The sequence below is a fragment of the Nicotiana tabacum genome, unplaced genomic scaffold, assembly GCF_000715075.1.
Source record: "Nicotiana tabacum cultivar K326 unplaced genomic scaffold, ASM71507v2 Un00239, whole genome shotgun sequence".
NCBI lineage: Eukaryota > Viridiplantae > Streptophyta > Magnoliopsida > Solanales > Solanaceae > Nicotiana > Nicotiana tabacum.
This window is the reverse complement of record NW_027438477.1, coordinates 27,813-37,808: the sequence shown is the minus strand read 5'-3', so window position 1 is coordinate 37,808 and position 9,996 is coordinate 27,813. Positions and strand designations below refer to the sequence as shown.

Below are 9,996 nucleotides of genomic sequence, written 5' to 3'. Positions count from 1 at the left end.
TTCTGTATTACGATCCGCAGCCAACAAAGTCTCCTTCAGAAATATTATATTTTTCTGTCTAATTTGTATTCTGGACAGATGTTGTACTTTATTTTTAATGCCCTAGTAAATGCTCATGCACTTGTGATACTGGGTTTTAGGATGATTATGTGTTGCACTGTATTGAAAATTTTTAAAGATATTATTACGTATTTTGTAAACTTCATCTTCTGCTATTTAATTGAGGGGAATAACTATGACTTCAAAAATATTAAAATGAGAATTTATTTAATATTTATTGTTGGCTTGTCTGACAGCGGTGTCCGGCGCCATCACGACCTTTATGGATTTTGGGTCGTGACAGTCTCCATAGTACTTTAAATACATAAATTTTATTTTCTAATAATCTGTGAAATTGATGTTCGTATTGAGACCGGTTGGCTCCTAACGGACCGGGTCAGCAGATTTTGGTTGGTTCCGGTTATTAATTATTTAAGAAAGACAAAAATAGTAGGTTCCGTTTAACTAAGGGCATGAATGAGCAAGTATTGGACGGTTTTGGCATATTTGGGCCAAACTAATAATGGCGGGCATAACTGTCCTAATTCGCATAGTTCACTGGCATATATGGCCATTTTCGGTATATTAATAGACATCAGTGGCAACTATTTCCATTTAATATTAGGTCGAACTTTCTAATCTTTTAAAAAATACTTTCTTTTAAGTCTTATATATCTATCTATTCCTATACTATAAGTGGAAATAACCAGGCAGCGTCAACATGTATTTATGGAATTTCATACTTAAATAGGGATTGTACGTGCTCGCTTACTGCTTGTACACTCTTGATAAGATGGGTGGAAGTGTGGGGTCCACCTCAACTTACTGCAGCATTTTAAAACGACACTTACTCAAGTGGGCCCCTCTTCGGTTGTTTCAATGTCACACTGGTACTGGGATTGATCCAGGTGGAAGCTTAAAATGCTTGGAACAAAGTTTAAAGACAACTATAGCGATTAAAATGGCAAAGAAAATACCTATTAACTTAAATTGTATAGTTAACATTTGTTCCCATCATTTTAAGGTCTCTAAAGTTCTCTTTAAACATAAATTTCTTCCCATCATTCAATTTTTAAGAATCCCCTCCCCCCCTATAAAGTAGTAGTAGTGGTATAAAATTTCATAATCAATACTTGAAGCTAAAATCATCCAACTTTAGTATATGTATCTCTATAATCTTATAAAAGTAACATTAAAATCCTTCTTTGATTAAACTATTTTCCTGAGTAAAAGAGAGTCTGATTTGACGTAAAATCAAAGAACAAGAGTCCTTTTTTTTTCCTACTTATTTCACATGTAAACAGTTTTAATTAGGTTATATCCCCTTCCCTAAATAATAAATGTAATTTTATTTAGTTAAATATATTTGGCCAAAATAAATGTTGCTTTGGGAAATTAAAACGATATTAGTTATGTATTTTCAAATATATTTTCGATCTAAGAGTAATTTGACTAACTTTAATATCTTTTGAAGATGAACTCGATCTAACTCTACCATATACATCTTTACGACCCCAATATTTAGTTAATAGTATTATTGGGCCCATACGCAACATGGGCAATCCCTTACTAGTTAAAAGTACAAATGAGTAAATTAGAATAGAATATCTTGTAGAAGTCTTTGCTAAGAATTTTTAGGTTATCGATGATCCTCCTATCTACCAATGCCTTAGTTTATGTTGAATAGCCATACTCGACTTCCAGTTAATTCTCAAATAAAGTGCGCTTACTTAATTCTAGCTTGAAAAATTTCGGAATTATTCCATGTGCAAGGCCACAAAACGTATTCCTCTTTATCTTTGTGTTTTTTTCAATGATTCATCTTGGAAAAGATCGAATAGTATGTAATGGAGTAACTTAGTTACTCTAATTGTTTTAACTTATAAAGCGTAGTTTGATTGAACACGAAATTTAAACAGAAAAAAATACTTTTGAAATTTGTGATTTTAAGTATGCCATGGATATATATGGTTATAAAAGTATGTCACAATGATAAAATAAGAAGTTTGAGATCTAAATTGTTTCGAAATATAGAAGGGTATCATTCTTCGCAATAATATCACATAAAATAGAACGAAGGGAGATAAAACGTGAGTAAATTAAAAAGGCTTTGTTGTCGTTCACGATTAATTTCATATGGTGCAAAATTGGTACTACACTCAAAATTCCCAAAAGGTGCTTTAAATAAATAGATCAAGCGGAATCACAATTGTAATATAAAGACTAATACATCCATTTGGGCAATCTATCAAACACTTGCAATATATCAATTTGCAGGCACGCCATGACCAAATGCAGCTTCCCCAAGCTTTCTCGTCTTGTGAAAGCATATGCAAAAACTATGAAAAACACAAATTGGCGCCCGACCTTTACATACTTCAATACAGTCTACGTCAGAATGACAGTGGTGTACTGCAGCCACCTTGTAGGATGGAGTATTTGCAACTGCATATTGAAATATTTAAACAAGTCATTATTTCACATTCAAATATAGGAATAGTCAGTAAGGATTAAGTGACGATTCCAATTTATTTAAAGCTAAAACATAATTGTTATTGTTATTGTTACTGAATTGGGATCGATTACAATCATTCTCCGAATGTCAAAGTAAAAGCGATTATATATGTCTTATATTCTTAATGTGGGACATTCTTAAACTCAACAAGGAGGTAAAATCGCCCTACACTTGAAAAACATGGGAGGGTACAAAAAAAAGTATAAAATCTTTTTTATGCATACTGAGATGTTTTAAAATATAATAAAGAGAGAAACAAAAAAACGAAATAGCAACAAACCTATGGTGATTAGTAATAAGGCAATCAAGAATGGGGACTTCACTAGAACCTTGGCCATGTTTTTATCTCCACTAATAGACTTTTTATATAAGGTCTTGTTTAGCATTATATAGTGGTTAAACTAACGTAAAAACGTAAAAAAAATAAAGGCAGACTTTTAAATTATAGGATCTAATTTGGAGAATTCTCAATAACGTAAATATATTCCCATAAATTTTAACATCTTCAGGATATCAATTTAAACTATAGCATCTAATTTGGGAAGTTTTCAATAACATAAATGTTTTTCCATAAGTTTTAACAGCTTCAGGATATCAGCTTTTAAAACTATGCAAAATCAAACTATTGATTCCCCAAATATGCCTATATAGAAATCGAGTACCTATCCTAATTAGGAGCTCTGAAGTGAAACAAAAAAAAATGATTTTCTCAGTAAAAAATTAATTAATTTACCAATTCTTTAATAAAATCACAAAGATCTACAATTAACACAGTTGATCATAAAGGCTTTAAGAAAACCTTTTATTGGCGACTTCCTCGTCACTGAATGTAGGTTGTCACTAGAAATTTTATTACATGTAGTGTGAGTTGTTGAAGCCAAGTAAATTATTTTTAAAATTAATACTTTTGTCATAGAAAGTATTAGTTAATCTAAACTATATTTATTTTTAGTTTATATATAATTTTTGTGAAAAGTTTTCGCCAAGGTCTCCCAGGGATTTCTCCCCTAGTTAATATAATGATTTCTAGAATCACATTACTTTAAAGGACATATCTCATAATTAAGTACTTAAAAAAACATTCGAGAAAAGTAGTTGTTGAGATTATGAAAAATCTCTTAAATATACAGATTATACCATCTTTTAAACTAAATCCATTGCCAACTCTCCTGGAATGACCTTGGTCAATTCCTCCTTCGATGGTAGAGCTTATGGAGGCTGGAGACGATCTATTCTGATTGCCCTTTCAGCTAAAAATAAACTGGGGTTTATTGATGGAACTTGCAAGTCTCCTCCCTCTGATTCTCCTGATTTCAATCTATGGAACATGAGCAATGATATGGTAACCTCCTGGCTGCTCAACTCACTTTCTAGAGAGATTGCTGCAAGTGTGCTCTACTCCAAATCTGCACAAGAACTTTGGACTGCTCTTGAAGATCGATTTGGACAGTCCAATGGCGCCAAGCTTTATCACCTACAAAAGGAATTAAGTGACTTAGTTCAGGGGTCAAGTGATGTTGCTGGATATTTTACCAGAATCAAAGGTCTGTGGGATGAGCTTGATGCTCTCACCACTACTATTCAATGTTCATGTGCTTGTACCTGTGGTGGTAAGGCTAAAATGGTGAAATCATTTCAAGATGAAAGACTTATCCAGTTCCTCATGGGGTTGAACGATGGATATGCAGCTGTTAAGAGTAACATTCTTACGATGTCACCTTTACCTAATGTTAATCATGCATACTCCTTGCTTATTCAGGATGAAAAACAAAGGGAGGTTTATGTTAACTCACAGTTTCCTGCTGATTCCTCATCATTTCAGGTAGCTAATTAAAGCATCTCAACACAGAAAAACTTTTCTCAGTTTGATTTTAAGGGAAAGAAGACTGCCCTATCTCGTACCTATTGCAAGAAACCTGGTCATTTAGTGGATAAATGTTATAGAATCATAGGATTTCCCTCTGATTTCAAGTTTACCAAACCTAAGAAATTTCAGGGACAAACGAGGAGCAATGCAGTCTTCACTTGATGACACAAGATCTAATGGTGTTGGTTTTTCTGAATCTATTCCTGCAGGACAATAACTCACTTCTAAACAATTCACGCAATTGGTTCAACTCCTTCAACAAGTTAAGGTCAATTTTGCTAGTGTTTCAACCTCAGATGCAAATGCAAATGCAGGCAACTATGCTGGTAAAGGTTACAATAAACCAATCTCTGTTCTCACTTATGTTAATTCTACCTATTGGATCCTAGATTCAGGAGCCACAAAGCATATGACTTCTGATTCTAGCCTTTTTTCTGCTCTAAAGCGACTGCCATTTCCTAAATTAGTTAGTCTACCTACTTCCTATAAAGTAAGGGTCACTCATGCTGGTAGTGTGTGTCTTTTTCCTGATTTGATCATTCACAATGTGCTCTACATTTCTTCTTTTAAAGTGAACTTACTATCAGTTCACAAGTTGTGTCAGCAATTAGATTGCTTATTGATGATCTATTCCATTGGATGTGTATTGCAGGGCCCTTTAGTGAAGAACCCTCTGGTGTTGGTAAAGAAGATGGTGGTCTCTATCTGCTACCCTACTCCAAGTTAGAACCTAAGAGTTTCATCAAGAAAAATGTAGTACCTTTAGCTAGTAATAGTTTTTCCAGATGTAATTCTGTTCTTATTTCTTTTTCCGCAAACAGTGATTCTAATGTAAGACTTTGGCACATTAGATTGGGTCATTTACCTTTTCAAGCAATGGAATATATTAGTAGTATTTCTGTTGTTCCTATCTCCAATTGTTCTTGTGATATCCGCCCTTTAGCAAGGCAATCCAAATTGCCATTCTTTTCCAGTAACATCAAAACTAAAGGTGTTTTTGACTTAATCCACATAGATACATGGGGGTCCTACAAAACACCCACTTATAATGGCTATAAATATTTTTTGACGATTGTGGATGATTTTAGCAGAGCAACATGGACTTATCTATTAAGTACCAAAAGTAATGCCTTCTCTGTTTTAAAGTGTTTTTAGCCATAGTTGAGAGACAGTTTCATTCCAAAGTAAAAGTCATTAGATCTGATAATGCTTTAGAGCTTGGGGGAAGTACAACAACTTCTATTTTTCTTACTTCTCAGGGAATCCTTCATCAAACTTCTTGTGTGGGTACTCCACAACAAAATGGGATAGTAGAGAGGAAACATAGACACCTCCTAGAGGTTTCTTGGGCACTATTACTTCAATCTAAAGTTCCTATTGAATATTGGGGGGGAATGTATGTTGACTGCAACTTTTTTGATCAATAGGTTTCCTTCAAGGGTACTCACAGGGAAAACACCATATGAGATCCAGTTTGGATCAATTCCTTCTTATCATTTTTTAAGGAGCTTTGGGTGCCTTTGTTTTGCTTCCACTCCCTCCCATAATAGAGACCTAAATTTGCACCTAGAGCTAAACCTTGTATTTTTTTGGGTTATCCTTATGGGAAGAAAGGATATAAACTACTTGATTTAACTACTAAAAAGGTCTTTATTTCCATAGATGTCCAGTTCTCTGAGTCCGAGTTTCCTTTTTCTACTCAAACCTCTTCAACTCCCATTGTTTCTCAATCAGGTTCTATTTCAATTCCATCTTAACCTATGCCTCATCCTCCTACTTCTTCAACTTTTTCACCTTCTAATCACAGTGTTTCTATTTCCTCTCCAGTCCAAGCTTCCTCTCCTATTGTTTCCCCTCACAATATCTCTCCAATCATTCCCTTCGGTCCAATTTTTCAATCTCCACAACTAACTTCTGCCCCACCTCTTAGAAAGTCAGAAAGACCTCACAATCCACCATCCTATTTGTCTGTTTACGTGTGTAATGCTGTATTTTTTACCAATCTGACCAAATCTTGTTTTATTCCTCCAGTACAACCCACCATATTTCCTTTTGCTGCACTCTCTACCTCTAACCAACAACTCTTAAACTCTATCTGCAATATTACCGAGCCAGTTAGTTTTTCTCAAGATGCATTACACCCTGGTTGGAGACAAGCTATGGCAGATGAATTTGCAGCTTTGGAGGCTAATCAAACTTGAGAGATAATGGAATTACCACCCAGAAGGAAGGCTCTTCCATGCAAATGGGTCTACAAGGTTAAACATAAATAAGATGGGAGTTTAGATAGACTAAAGGCTCGATTGGTCATTCGTGGTGATACTCAACGAGAAGGGATAGATTTCAATGACACCTTTTCCCTAGTACTCAAGATGACTACCATACGTTGCATTCTTGCAGTAGCAATAAAAAAGAATTGGCAAATTTCATAATTGGATGTGAATAATGCTTTCCTCCATGGCAACCTAGAAGAGGAAGTTTACATGAAGTTTCCTGTTGGGATGGCTTCACCTAGTCCTAATCATGTTTGCAAGCTAAGGAAATCTCTATGTGGTTTAAATTAAGCATTTCGCCAGTGGTATGCTAGACTTGCAGCAACTTTGAATTTTAAGGGATATTCTTCTTCTTTAAATGATTATTCACTATTTTTCAAAAGGACAAGGGGTTCAATTTCTATAGTCGCTGTTTATGTTGATGATATTTTACTCACTGGAAATGATCCTACAAAATTGCATCATTTGAAGATCTTTCTTGATACAGAATTTAAAATAAAGGACCTTGGGGACTTACATTACTTTTTGGGATTGGAAGTTCTTCGAGAACCACATGGCCTCATTGTCACTCAACACCTCGCCTTCCTCATTTTTCGGCTGCTCTCCGTGTTGTTAGATATATACGAACAGATCCAGGGCAAGGACTATTTATGTCTGCAGCTTCTTCTCTAAAGCTTCTTGATTTTTGTGATGCCGATTGGGGAGCTTGTCTTGACTCCCAAAAATCAGTTAGTGGCTATTTTATCAGCCTTGGAGGCTCACCTATTTCGTGGAAGTCAAAGAAACAGACTTCGATCTCTCTTTCTTCTGCAGAAGCAGAATATCGTTCTATGCGGCGAGTGGTTGCTGAATTGACTTGGTTGAGTCGTCTTCTTCAGGATCTATCTGCACCTCCATCTTTTCCGATTCCGGTGCATTCCAATAGCCAGGCTGCCATACACATCGCTCGCAACCCAGTCTTTCACGAGAGAACTAAACATGTTGAAATCGATTGCCATTTTGTAAGGCAGCAATTTCTTTCTGGTTTAGTCTCTATCTCTTTCGTACCATCGTCTTCTCAACTCGCCGATCTTTTTACCAAGCCTCTTTCATGGCCTTCACACTATTAGATTCTTGGCAAGTTGGGGCTCTCTTCTCTCCCCTCTAACTTGATTGGGGGGGGGGGGGTGTTGATAGTGGTGATTCCAATCTTAACAATGGTCTTGACCAAGAGAACAAAGAGAAGGGTTTGGTGGAATCAATGAGTCTGATTGATCGATTTAATCGAAGTATTGAATATAAGTGTCCCAAATCTGATTTGAGTAACGAGATACGTGGCAAAATATCAGGTGATACATGTGGCAAGATCACAGGCGTAAGATCATTTTATGTTGGATCTCATCTTGTTCATCCAATTGATGAGAAGGACAGGTGCACATTACTGGAAGCTCACGAATTCTTTGTGATTACAGGAATATTAGTCTGTTGTACAGCTATAGGGTAGCCAATAGAAAACATACACTTGTACAACTCTATTTCTCTGTCTTATTTTTCTTATCAGGAATTTGCATGTATAAGTAGGAGACTTTGAACAGTGAAATAAACAGAGAAAATCATTCCAAAAACTTCGTCTCTCTCATTTATCTTCCTATTTTTCTACATAATAAGCCTTTTCTGAGTAGTTCAGAAATTTTATTTCAAAAAACATTATTAGTACTTAAATTAAAGCATCATGTCATATAGCAAATCACATAATTTTGGCAACTTGTAATACTCAAAATAAGAGTTTTGAGTACTCCATATCTCTATTTAGGAAATTGAGACATGACCAGAGTCAAGACATCAATGAAAAACTTTTATGTGCACTCAGTGTATGTGAATGTAAACATCGAATATTTAAACAAATCATGATTTCACATATGGTTCTTTTTAAAAAAAAAATATTTTTCGTCTCGAACATTACAATGACAATCTGTGAGCAGTATAAATAAACTAAAATAAAATTCGTTAATATTTAAAGTTCTATGAGGACTGCTCTTGTTTATTTGAATCCAAATAATATTTAAATTGCAGACAAAAAAATATAATTTAAGAAACATGCAATGTATAATATAGCAACGAATTATTTAACAATAGGTTAGCACTGATTATCAATAATTAGAAAGAGGGACAAACCCAATGTGAAGTAGCAACAGGGCAACAAAGAATGTAGACTGCATAAGAACCTTCGCCATATTGCACTTTCTACTGAAGAAACTAATATAATTTTTAATTGATTTGGAGCAAGGTATTTAACAACATTATTATATAGGGGTAAAACCAAACTCCACTTGCATTTAATGTAATCTCATGAAAACATAAAAATAATATTCATTTAGCACATTAATAAGCCTTAATTATCTCATCTATAATGGATTACAGCAGATTCTGTAAATTGAATACATATACTAAGGGGCGGAGCTAAAGTGCATCTTATGAGTTCGATCGAACCTATTAGTATTAGTCCATATTTTGTATAAAAAATTTATTAAATATGTACAAATTTCTTAATTTAGAACATAAGTAGTAGCAAAAAATGAAAGTGAGTTGTTGATTCTATTTACGCCTACATCCAGTGACGACTTTGACCTCTATGGTCGCCACCAAAATAACATATTGATCAAATATTTATTTTATAAAAGAAATAGGTGAGAAAATACTCTCTTTTTTTTGTTGATAAATTAATTCAATGCAAGTGATCAATGACGTTAGATAAGCGGATCAAAGATAAAATAAATAATCAAACCAGTTGTGATGTTAAGTTCGGGCTCGAATCTTAGTTTAACGATTGTTCTGCCCTCGACTTGGAGCCAAAAATGTATGTAGAGCTATGAGCGAAAATAAGAACTTTGAATAACTTGGAAGCTGAAGAAACAAATCTATATTTCCTAGATGTGCGTGTTACAAATGTGTGTATTGAATAATCAACTTCCCCTTTATATAGTAGAGGAGTTTTACCCTAAGTACAATTCTAAGAGAGGTAAAAATCTTCTTTTTCGTTAATCACTGATCCGTTGTCGACACGGGTCGAGATTCGCGCTGTGATATCTAGTTGGGCGCGTATATCACGGCCCTTCGTTAGTCGTGTACAACCGTTTGGTTATGCCTTCCGAGGTCTTGGAGCCCGAACCGGATTCGGGGGGCGTTGTCTCAATGGCCCTGGTGGTAAGCGCTTTGTTCGGGCCTTGGTACGAAAGGTTCTTAGCTTCGATTCCGATTCCATTTAGTTATGTCCTTGTTTCGTTTTCCCCACCGGAAAATAAGGGTGCTCACTAGTCCCGATT

The 9,996-nt window shown here is 35.0% G+C and overlaps 1 long non-coding RNA gene across 1 annotated transcript; it reads right to left on the bottom strand.

Moving 5' to 3' along the window:
* Positions 1-3,591: 3,591 nt before the first annotated feature.
* On the bottom strand, positions 3,592-7,942 carry LOC142179053 (uncharacterized). Its single transcript, XR_012707192.1, has 2 exons — positions 7,212-7,942; positions 3,592-4,028 (listed from the first exon to the last, which is right to left on the bottom strand). It is a non-coding gene; the product is annotated as an uncharacterized LOC142179053 (long non-coding RNA).
* Between the last annotated feature and the right edge of the window lie 2,054 nt (positions 7,943-9,996).